Source organism: Bombus pascuorum, unplaced genomic scaffold (genome assembly GCF_905332965.1).
Source record: "Bombus pascuorum unplaced genomic scaffold, iyBomPasc1.1, whole genome shotgun sequence".
In the NCBI taxonomy this organism is placed as follows: domain Eukaryota; kingdom Metazoa; phylum Arthropoda; class Insecta; order Hymenoptera; family Apidae; genus Bombus; species Bombus pascuorum.
This window is the reverse complement of record NW_026869729.1, coordinates 300,739-313,304: the sequence shown is the minus strand read 5'-3', so window position 1 is coordinate 313,304 and position 12,566 is coordinate 300,739. Positions and strand designations below refer to the sequence as shown.

Here is a 12,566-nt window from a genome sequence, read left to right as displayed (position 1 = left end):
GAGGAACAATACATTTTATTTGTTAATCCAATAACATGTAAAGTTCTTCATTTGTTCTAAGATCAATCTATGAATTAGTGAAGAGAATATTGCAACCTGTAAAAATAAGTATCTAGTAATATTACTTCCGAACCAACATATTTATTGCAATGCTTGTCAAATTTCAAAGTAATTTCCTATCCATATGAAACATATTTCATATATGTGTATGTCTATTACTTTGATTAGTTGTTCTACTTGTAACAATTCGCCATTCTGGATCATCTAGATTCAACAAAGACGCATTTAATTTACTCCATACCTCATAAAGCTCCTATTATCATAATTACATGGGAAGATAGAGAGCTGTGACAGTATCCAGCTCTCAACTTTGAACAAGGCATATTGACAAGCCAGAGTAACTCACATACAACTTGGTGGTACAAGCGTTGAAAAAACTTTTCTGGACCTGAGAAAACACATGTGCACAGGTAACGAACAAAAGAGATTAGAGCTCACCAAATAAAACTTGCTATAATTTGCTGTAGCTTGTCACAATAAGCCTATGTGTATCGCGCGTCAGACGATTTTGGAATTAGTTGATGCTTGGATGTTCAAGATACGGAAACACGGAGTGATGAGACGTTTATGTACAAAGTGATTATGGTGCGACTCATCGTCAGTCAGAAAACTTCATGCACGATTTGCTAAAAACAAACAATTTTCCCCTTTGTTTATCCCCTACCAATCGTCTGTCGTCACTCCTTATCTCATACACAGACAGGCGAAATAATGTCGCCGATGACGGCCAACAGCCTGGACACATGTGCGGATCTCTTGCCTGCGACAGAATTTTGTTATGTGTAGTATGCTGGACTGAAAAGGACTAATATGGCGAATTAGAAGATCGCAGGAAAATTGTAGACATTTTCCAAATTTTATCAATTCCTTTTTATTTATTCAAAAGTCTACAAAACTGTTAATTAACATTAAGGAAATATATACAAAATCTCGACGTTCAGAATAATGGAGAGAATATTCGAAACGGTACTATTAAATCTATAAGTTACCATGCAATACAAATTTTCTTTAAACGCTAAGACATACAAAATACGTAATGTTTTGTGTAAATTGCCATACTTTTGAAAATAAAAAATATCGAATCAAACATTCTTCAAATATATTTCGAACGCTCATTAATACTACAAAATTATATTACTACAAAATTATATTACTACAAAATTATATTACTACAAAATTATATTACTACAAAATTATTTTACTACAAAATTATATTACTACAAAATTATTTTACTACAAAATTATATTACTACAAAATTATACTTCTACAAAATTATATTACTACAAAATTATATTACTACAAAATTATATTACTACAAAATTATATTACTACAAAATTATATTACCACAAAAAATTGTAAAGGTCCCGAATGCATCGGTCACGATACAGTTTACAAACCAAACCAATGAAAGGTGCAGAGACTAGAGAACATAGGGTCCCCAATCGTGTGGTACGCTTCAGCATCGTTGACAACACCAACTCCCTCCCTCCGTCTGTCCAAATGTCATCTCAAACGGTGAAGCTGTAAATTAAAAAAATCCTTATATACATCAGAATAGTAATGCGATTTCTATTCCTGCAGCACCGACGTGATACACGGTGCTCCATAATCGCTCCAGATTGCATATAGTTGTTGTAGAGATCTCTATGCATTTGGTGGATAAAACGTTGCGAGAAATTATCCTCTTGTAAAAGTAGTCACATAAGCTTCCAGGTCTTCATAACCTTTTTTTTTTGCATGAGGAGGGGAAAATGCTGTTACGCATGCCCAGTGACCCGAATCACTGGGTTATGTGGGACTCGCGCGGATGTTGTTGCCATACCCACTAAAAAAACCACTCCTCCTTCTTCCTCTGCTTTGAGGGCAGACAACCCCGGTAATACCAGGCGGCAGTCATCAGGGTTGTCCTTTCATGCCCCGCTGTATCTTCCTCTTCGGGCAGTTACTGCTCGCGTCATCTTCTTAGACAGTTCAAATACTGGGCTGATCTCCTTCTGAAAAAAACCAACACCACGCGGAGTTCCCAAGCGGTCACCGATCTTAGTACTATCCGTGCCCGGCGTTGCTTAACTTTCGTGATCGGACGGGAACGAGTGCACTCAACGCGTCTTGGGCGTTGGCCGGTCTTCATAACCTGAAGGTTTGCATTTTTCCCACTACTTCAGCGTCGTACTGGTACTTTTACTTCTGATAGCTTAGACATGAAATCGTCTAAACTTCTCAATTCAGGACACAAATCAGGCTCTTTCCAGGGATTGCTCTGCTGAGACGTGCCTTCATCATCGCAGCGTTCGTAATTTATACAATTTTCCTTCTTCAATAATTTTTCTTTAAGTTTCTGCAATTTTAAAGCTTTAGATGATTGCTTGATGCGTAATTCATTTTCAGCTTTGAAGAGAGCACACGTCAGCATTGCTTCAATCCGTAAATCGCGTCTGCGATTTCGGCAATACCTTGATTTTTTACTGCGGATTCTTCTGATCCAAGATGCTAATCGTTTAGTACTACTTGGCTTGGCGTCAATATCACAAACTCTCTTCTTAGACTTTGCCATGACGACGGCTTCGTAGTTTTCTTAATTTGCAGGAATGCAAATGTCCTCTTTTTCGAGGTTAACACAGTGTCGATGTTACGATATTGTTTTCTTATTGTTTCCTAAACTATTTCACCTAATTAATGAATAAATTATAATAATAAGTACACTAACCTGTATATGGCTCGTGATTGTTGTAGAACAAGCTAGAACAGGTTCACACAACAAACAAAATGTTTGAAACTGTCGAGCAAAATAAGATCCTCTCCGCTTGCAGACGACTCGACAAATGCCTACGTTGCGCGTCTGATGGTGGCTTTATATACCCTCAGGCTTGTCGTTACGTACTGGTCTTATGCGCGAACGATAGAAAGTAATTCCATATAGAATCTTACATTATTATGATTTTTGAAAAATACTACAATCCAATTAATTTTTAAAAATATTTGCGACAATTTTAATGCAAAATCTTATATACTTTGTACATTATATTAAAATTCCTCATTTACAGGAAATAATCAATAGCGTATGAAGATGTTCTGCGGTTAATTTCTAACCAATCACGTGCGCCATTTTGCAGGCGTCATTTCCGGTGTAGATATCTTCCAACCTAACCTCAAATTTCTTCACATATTATTTAGAACGTATATTAATGTTGATGTACTAGAAATATTATTGTTAAATATTATAGCCAATATTACAGTTAAATGATTAACGGTAATAAAGTACCATTTTTTCACAATAAAAAAAGCATTTTTTTTAATGATTCCAAGATATTTGGATCGATATTTTACTACACGATCAATTCAGTTAACCCGATCCTGACATTTTTATTAATGTAATAACTTTACAAGCAAAAAAAGGTAAAAAAAAACTATTTTAAACGTAAGATCTAAAATTCTGATATGCGATAAAATATAATATTTTTAATGCGAATAAACTTTTTTATAAAATTTTTAATTTCTTGTTTTTTTTTATAAAATCAAATCTATAAGTAGTAACTGGAATTTTTTGTTTGAAACCTATTCATCTTGAATTAATAACAAATCTTTGCTGCAACCACTATTAATGGCTTTAACTTTATCAGTGTTTAACAAATTTCTTATCTGTAACGATAATAGAAAACTGTATCTACATTCTATTAAATTTTTACACTTTACGTCATGAGAAGTTCACGCAACTTTCTTTCAAATGAAGTATATGGTAAAATTAATCCCCTTTCTTCTGTGTATATAGTCTGCATAATTTTATCCTCAAATTTGGAATAATTTAAAGTAAATAAAAGTTGTATGTAAAAATACGCATAAAAACGATTTTGTACGTATATTCGAATAGTTCCTTATAATATATTAATGATACATATATTGTGGGATAACCATAGTTCGGTGAAACGAAAATTGTTTTTTTCACGTTTATAAACATAAAATGCACTATCTATCGATAATTAAGTATCATTTTAAAATTAATTAGTGTTGAAGTGATCGTCACTTCTGAGAAAACTCTACATCTGGTCTTCGGTTTCTCAACCGCCTAAGGTCTTCGAAAGCGCATATACAAAGGAATGCGTCGAGGAAAGACCATAAGCGGTACACGTCCGACGTTGGTTTAGGCAGTTGCTTCAGTCTCAGGGTAACGTTGCTAGTGTCACGTAAAATTATGCAAAAGAACAACAAAAAAGAATAAAAAAAAGAAACTTTATTTTTCTTCTAACACTTGGTTTTACAATCTACTTCCGAGCTCTAAGCGTGACCTTTTAAGACTGAAGCTCTTATGATTTTTTACTTCCGATCGGATCCGATCGCTTTCTTTTGTTATCCCTCAACATCCCCACCGTCAACGCATTTGCCAGGCGTCCGCGGCCGTTGCCACGCGCTCTTTCTTCTAGAGCCTTCGGTGGAAGGACCGTTGGGATGTTGATGGTTCATTAGGCACTTCAGCGATATACATTGTCGCCGAGTGCCGCCACATCTTTATCTCCGATTTTAAAGTGAGCCGGTCGTGACATACCCCCCTGGTTAGATTGATCTTGGTCCTCTAAGATCTTAGTAGAATGGAATTATATAAATGTAGATCGAAGGATATGTTTACCCCCCCCCCCTTTTTTTTAGGGATCATTATGAATTGGTTTTCTACATGTAATGGTACAAAAGTTATTTCGTTAATCTTAAATATAGCAATTTTACAATATTTGTTAGTGTTCGGGAAGCTAACAATTTCAGAGGCGTAATCACGTTGTAGTTTTCGATCGTGAATTGGTTGGGTTTGTTTACAAAGCGTAATTCCTATCCCGTGAATTCAAGGCATCTAATTAAGGGTATTATTACTAGTGCTAGGGTCAGCATTATCCTGAAAAAAGTACGCTTTCAGTCGGTTACCATGTATCTTTTTCTTAGCATTGTCGATAGAAATAATGTAATAAGGAGTTTTCACATCGTTAATCCTGTAAGGTCCTAACCATTCAATGTGCAACTTATCTCTTTTATGGTCGTTGTGAATTAAAACAAAGTCTCCTTTTCTAAACACGGTCTGAGTTTTAACAATCTTTCTTTCTTGGTCTCGCTTGTATCGTTGCTTATTCTGAATAAGCGTTTTGTGAGCTGTTTCCCAATATTTATTCAGTTGTTTTTGCCAAAGTGAGTACATATCATCATACGTAAATGTGGGGAATTTGGATATTGCGGAAGGTAAGTTAGCTTTTCGCCCAAAGGTCAATTCAAAGGGAGAGAATCCTGTTCCTTCATGTTTCGCGGTGTTGTACCTTAAACAAATGAAATTAAGTACTTCGTCCCATTCTTTGTCATTGTCGTGTAATGCAGTACGAATTAAATCTTTAACCGAGGCATGCGTTCTTTCGAGAGATCCGTTACTCTGTGGGTGAAATGAAGTTGTTTTGATGTGTTTGATTTTAAAAGCTTCTTCAAATTTCGTCATTAAATCGCTAACAAAATTTTGTCCCTGGTCTGTTAGGATCGTTTTTGGTGCCGAAAATATGTAAATATAGTGTTCAATGAGCGCATTAATTATGGATTCAGTTCGTTGCGTTTTAAGGGGAACTAGTATCAGATATTTCGATCGACGGAGCACGTCCATACAGATGTGACTCGAGTCGGGCAGCCACAATCCTCTCCAACAGCTTGCCAGCCTGATCCAGCAGGCACACAGGCCAGAATGCGGAAGGCGAATATGTATTTAATTGCAAAATAAACGGGAAGATGTTCGACCTTCATAGTCCATGTTCAGCAGAAGCAAGTTTCATTGCATCTTTTAAAAGTCGCCTTATTTTTCTTTGGCCTAATGATCCCTCACTTACTATAAACAGATTTGCAAAATTTATTGAAGACAATTGTCCTGTGCACAATGCACGCTTAAAATATTAAAACTACAGAATAATGTACATATATTGATACGTGACTTGAGCCGCATAGAAGTCAAACAGATTAATTCCGTTCGGTTTACTGTTGTTTCAAATATGAAATACTTATGATATATTTTAGTATTTAGTATTATATTTCTATATAAGTACAGGTAATATCGGAAGATGGAATTAATAAGTTTGTCTTCCGAGTGGCACAATTGCAATACTACTTGGTATAAAATATACATTTGCAAATGATATGCGGTATTGTATGAATATAGAAATTAATGATGACATTAAACTATACTATATGATTGTATAATTTATATTATAATTACATACTAAATATTTCGTCGATAGAATTTGTCTTTAGTTAGAATGATTAGATTCCTATTTGTGGCAGTTGCTCCCATTATAGAATAAGTTTCAGTACTTAAGGCTACAAACCATTACCTCTTAAATTCAATACTTGATTCAGGGCTTCTATAATGAAATATATATCTCGCGCATACGTACTTGTGAACTATCCAAGATATAGAATGAGTCGAAGTTCTGTGGGAAAGTAATTTATAGTTATAGTGGGTTTGGTAACGTTATTACATATTTGAATAACGTTCACGCCATCACAAAATCGAGTATGACGCTCCGTCAGTCTATAAACATGCGGGGAGATGCAGGACGACGAGGATAGCCTGCCGTGACGTAGCGCCTGGTACGGACGGTATCTCCGGACGGGTATTAGCGGAGAGGACGCGGATAATTGCGCCCAAGCTACGACACTTATTTCACGGTGTCAGTGGGAGGGAGCCTCTCGTCGGATAAAGCGCATGGTGAGGCTGGTACAGCTTCTGAAGGGCGGCACGACCGACGTTCTCGTCGTCCTCGTATCGCCCGATGCTCTTATGTAATGAAGTGGGCAAGCTCTTCGAAGGAAACTTTGCCGCCCGTCCTGAAACCCACTTGTCAGAGCGAGTGCACCGTTAACACGAAAGACGGTACGGCTTTCTCACGAAGGCGGCCAAGACCCTTTCTAGTCCACAGATAGAGTGTAACGCGGTACACGACTGAGCGTCAATGTGAGTTACATTGTCGATATTTCTGTAGAAAACTGCCGCGGCTGAAACAAATTGCCGTCTCAATGGCACCATTTTATTTCAAGCTTTGCGCTACAGTTCTGAATCATTTTCGTAGGACAAGGCAGTTTCGTGTTCTCGCAAAATCAAACTGTCGAATTAAGGTACATACTATCAATTACAGTCTAATACATTTTAGCGGTTCAACATCGATAGGACGATTTCGCATCGAAATTTTCGGAGGACCACGTAACCTTCCAATGATGACCGTCGTACGAGCAGTGGATAAGCCTACTTCGTGTCGTAGGTTCCTCGCACCTCGTACTCTACTCCTTGATTGTTGTTCGGCAGCTTTAGCGGCTGTGGTTCCGAGGAACCCCATCCTGAACCCCTTTCTCGTACGCCGGATGTGACTTCTTGCTGTCCGCCGAAGACACTTGTCGGATCTGCATATGTTCAACCATTTGCGCGAGACAAGCGCGGCGCTCTGCAGGGAGGAGGGATCCAATTTTCGAAGTAACAAGTGCGAAACCTCCAGTGGTAGTTCGGAAATGATATCTACCTTGCTTGGCATCAGTAAACCACCTCTAAATCATTCTAATCAACGTACCACGTAAACACGAATCCAACGCGTTCCAGGAATAGAATCAACTGCCTGTAGTTGTTTAACTGTACACGACGAGTAAAATTATTTCGGGTACTCCTGTAGTACAGAACAGACACCCAAACGACAATATTTCAACACAAAAATATTTAAAACAATAGTTATGAAAGCATGATACTTAATACCGCACTTGACATCACGTATAAGTAAAAGTAAATTTCTTCGAACAAATTTCAAGTTAAATCTTTAGGTTGTGTAATTATATCAAACTTGTTCAATTAACAATGAGCTATTTCCATCATGTTTTGACAACCGACTCATCGATGATGCAATTCCTTGGAATTGAAAAAGGAATGTGCATAATTTTGTCCTCCATCAACACTCAAAATATTATCTACATGCTATACTTAGGGATTCAATTTTAAAATACGTTGCTTCATTTTCCATCTCTGCTTTCCTACAATCAGTATGTGAAAGATTTTTCACAGTATCCATCCATCCGCAATTTGTATAAATAGTATTTCAGTCTCTCGCGTCACTTGAACTGTAATATACACCTGTCTTTTATTTTCATTACTCCTCTGCATACCATTTGTGAGGAACAATACATTTTATTTGTTAATCCAATAACATGTAAAGTTCTTCATTTGTTCTAAGATCAATCTATGAATTAGTGAAGAGAATATTGCAACCTGTAAAAATAAGTATCTAGTAATATTACTTCCGAACCAACATATTTATTGCAATGCTTGTCAAATTTCAAAGTAATTTCCTATCCATATGAAACATATTTCATATATGTGTATGTCTATTACTTTGATTAGTTGTTCTACTTGTAACAATTCGCCATTCTGGATCATCTAGATTCAACAAAGACGCATTTAATTTACTCCATACCTCATAAAGCTCCTATTATCATAATTACATGGGAAGATAGAGAGCTGTGACAGTATCCAGCTCTCAACTTTGAACAAGGCATATTGACAAGCCAGAGTAACTCACATACAACTTGGTGGTACAAGCGTTGAAAAAACTTTTCTGGACCTGAGAAAACACATGTGCACAGGTAACGAACAAAAGAGATTAGAGCTCACCAAATAAAACTTGCTATAATTTGCTGTAGCTTGTCACAATAAGCCTATGTGTATCGCGCGTCAGACGATTTTGGAATTAGTTGATGCTTGGATGTTCAAGATACGGAAACACGGAGTGATGAGACGTTTATGTACAAAGTGATTATGGTGCGACTCATCGTCAGTCAGAAAACTTCATGCACGATTTGCTAAAAACAAACAATTTTCCCCTTTGTTTATCCCCTACCAATCGTCTGTCGTCACTCCTTATCTCATACACAGACAGGCGAAATAATGTCGCCGATGACGGCCAACAGCCTGGACACATGTGCGGATCTCTTGCCTGCGACAGAATTTTGTTATGTGTAGTATGCTGGACTGAAAAGGACTAATATGGCGAATTAGAAGATCGCAGGAAAATTGTAGACATTTTCCAAATTTTATCAATTCCTTTTTATTTATTCAAAAGTCTACAAAACTGTTAATTAACATTAAGGAAATATATACAAAATCTCGACGTTCAGAATAATGGAGAGAATATTCGAAACGGTACTATTAAATCTATAAGTTACCATGCAATACAAATTTTCTTTAAACGCTAAGACATACAAAATACGTAATGTTTTGTGTAAATTGCCATACTTTTGAAAATAAAAAATATCGAATCAAACATTCTTCAAATATATTTCGAACGCTCATTAATACTACAAAATTATATTACTACAAAATTATTTTACTACAAAATTATATTACTACAAAATTATATTACTACAAAATTATTTTACTACAAAATTATATTACTACAAAATTATTTTACTACAAAATTATATTACTACAAAATTATACTTCTACAAAATTATATTACTACAAAATTATATTACTACAAAATTATATTACTACAAAATTATATTACTACAAAATTATATTACCACAAAAAATTGTAAAGGTCCCGAATGCATCGGTCACGATACAGTTTACAAACCAAACCAATGAAAGGTGCAGAGACTAGAGAACATAGGGTCCCCAATCGTGTGGTACGCTTCAGCATCGTTGACAACACCAACTCCCTCCCTCCGTCTGTCCAAATGTCATCTCAAACGGTGAAGCTGTAAATTAAAAAAATCCTTATATACATCAGAATAGTAATGCGATTTCTATTCCTGCAGCACCGACGTGATACACGGTGCTCCATAATCGCTCCAGATTGCATATAGTTGTTGTAGAGATCTCTATGCATTTGGTGGATAAAACGTTGCGAGAAATTATCCTCTTGTAAAAGTAGTCACATAAGCTTCCAGGTCTTCATAACCTTTTTTTTTTGCATGAGGAGGGGAAAATGCTGTTACGCATGCCCAGTGACCCGAATCACTGGGTTATGTGGGACTCGCGCGGATGTTGTTGCCATACCCACTAAAAAAACCACTCCTCCTTCTTCCTCTGCTTTGAGGGCAGACAACCCCGGTAATACCAGGCGGCAGTCATCAGGGTTGTCCTTTCATGCCCCGCTGTATCTTCCTCTTCGGGCAGTTACTGCTCGCGTCATCTTCTTAGACAGTTCAAATACTGGGCTGATCTCCTTCTGAAAAAAACCAACACCACGCGGAGTTCCCAAGCGGTCACCGATCTTAGTACTATCCGTGCCCGGCGTTGCTTAACTTTCGTGATCGGACGGGAACGAGTGCACTCAACGCGTCTTGGGCGTTGGCCGGTCTTCATAACCTGAAGGTTTGCATTTTTCCCACTACTTCAGCGTCGTACTGGTACTTTTACTTCTGATAGCTTAGACATGAAATCGTCTAAACTTCTCAATTCAGGACACAAATCAGGCTCTTTCCGGGATTGCTCTGCTGAGACGTGCCTTCATCATCGCAGCGTTCGTAATTTATACAATTTTCCTTCTTCAATAATTTTTCTTTAAGTTTCTGCAATTTTAAAGCTTTAGATGATTGCTTGATGCGTAATTCATTTTCAGCTTTGAAGAGAGCACACGTCAGCATTGCTTCAATCCGTAAATCGCGTCTGCGATTTCGGCAATACCTTGATTTTTTACTGCGGATTCTTCTGATCCAAGATGCTAATCGTTTAGTACTACTTGGCTTGGCGTCAATATCACAAACTCTCTTCTTAGACTTTGCCATGACGACGGCTTCGTAGTTTTCTTAATTTGCAGGAATGCAAATGTCCTCTTTTCGAGGTTAACACAGTGTCGATGTTACGATATTGTTTTCTTATTGTTTCCTAAACTATTTCACCTAATTAATGAATAAATTATAATAATAAGTACACTAACCTGTATATGGCTCGTGATTGTTGTAGAACAAGCTAGAACAGGTTCACACAACAAACAAAATGTTTGAAACTGTCGAGCAAAATAAGATCCTCTCCGCTTGCAGACGACTCGACAAATGCCTACGTTGCGCGTCTGATGGTGGCTTTATATACCCTCAGGCTTGTCGTTACGTACTGGTCTTATGCGCGAACGATAGAAAGTAATTCCATATAGAATCTTACATTATTATGATTTTTGAAAAATACTACAATCCAATTAATTTTTAAAAATATTTGCGACAATTTTAATGCAAAATCTTATATACTTTGTACATTATATTAAAATTCCTCATTTACAGGAAATAATCAATAGCGTATGAAGATGTTCTGCGGTTAATTTCTAACCAATCACACGTGCGCCATTTTGCAGGCGTCATTTCCGGTGTAGATATCTTCCAACCTAACCTCAAATTTCTTCACATATTATTTAGAACGTATATTAATGTTGATGTACTAGAAATATTATTGTTAAATATTATAGCCAATATTACAGTTAAATGATTAACGGTAATAAAGTACCATTTTTTCACAATAAAAAAAGCATTTTTTTTAATGATTCCAAGATATTTGGATCGATATTTTACTACACGATCAATTCAGTTAACCCGATCCTGACATTTTTATTAATGTAATAACTTTACAAGCAAAAAAAGGTAAAAAAAAACTATTTTAAACGTAAGATCTAAAATTCTGATATGCGATAAAATATAATATTTTTAATGCGAATAAACTTTTTTATAAAATTTTTAATTTCTTGTTTTTTTTTATAAAATCAAATCTATAAGTAGTAACTGGAATTTTTTGTTTGAAACCTATTCATCTTGAATTAATAACAAATCTTTGCTGCAACCACTATTAATGGCTTTAACTTTATCAGTGTTTAACAAATTTCTTATCTGTAACGATAATAGAAAACTGTATCTACATTCTATTAAATTTTTACACTTTACGTCATGAGAAGTTCACGCAACTTTCTTTCAAATGAAGTATATGGTAAAATTAATCCCCTTTCTTCTGTGTATATAGTCTGCATAATTTTATCCTCAAATTTGGAATAATTTAAAGTAAATAAAAGTTGTATGTAAAAATACGCATAAAAACGATTTTGTACGTATATTCGAATAGTTCCTTATAATATATTAATGATACATATATTGTGGGATAACCATAGTTCGGTGAAACGAAAATTGTTTTTTTCACGTTTATAAACATAAAATGCACTATCTATCGATAATTAAGTATCATTTTAAAATTAATTAGTGTTGAAGTGATCGTCACTTCTGAGAAAACTCTACATCTGGTCTTCGGTTTCTCAACCGCCTAAGGTCTTCGAAAGCGCATATACAAAGGAATGCGTCGAGGAAAGACCATAAGCGGTACACGTCCGACGTTGGTTTAGGCAGTTGCTTCAGTCTCAGGGTAACGTTGCTAGTGTCACGTAAAATTATGCAAAAGAACAACAAAAAAGAATAAAAAAAAGAAACTTTATTTTTCTTCTAACACTTGGTTTTACAATCTACTTCCGAGCTCTAAGCGTG

The 12,566-nt window shown here is 36.1% G+C and overlaps 2 pseudogenes; both read right to left on the bottom strand.

The window, feature by feature from the left end:
- Window positions 1–2,064: 2,064 nt before the first annotated feature.
- LOC132915594 (5S ribosomal RNA) lies at window positions 2,065–2,183 on the bottom strand (annotated as a pseudogene).
- An 8,104-nt stretch (window positions 2,184–10,287) lies between these two features.
- On the bottom strand, window positions 10,288–10,406 carry LOC132915593 (5S ribosomal RNA; annotated as a pseudogene).
- Window positions 10,407–12,566: the final 2,160 nt, after the last annotated feature.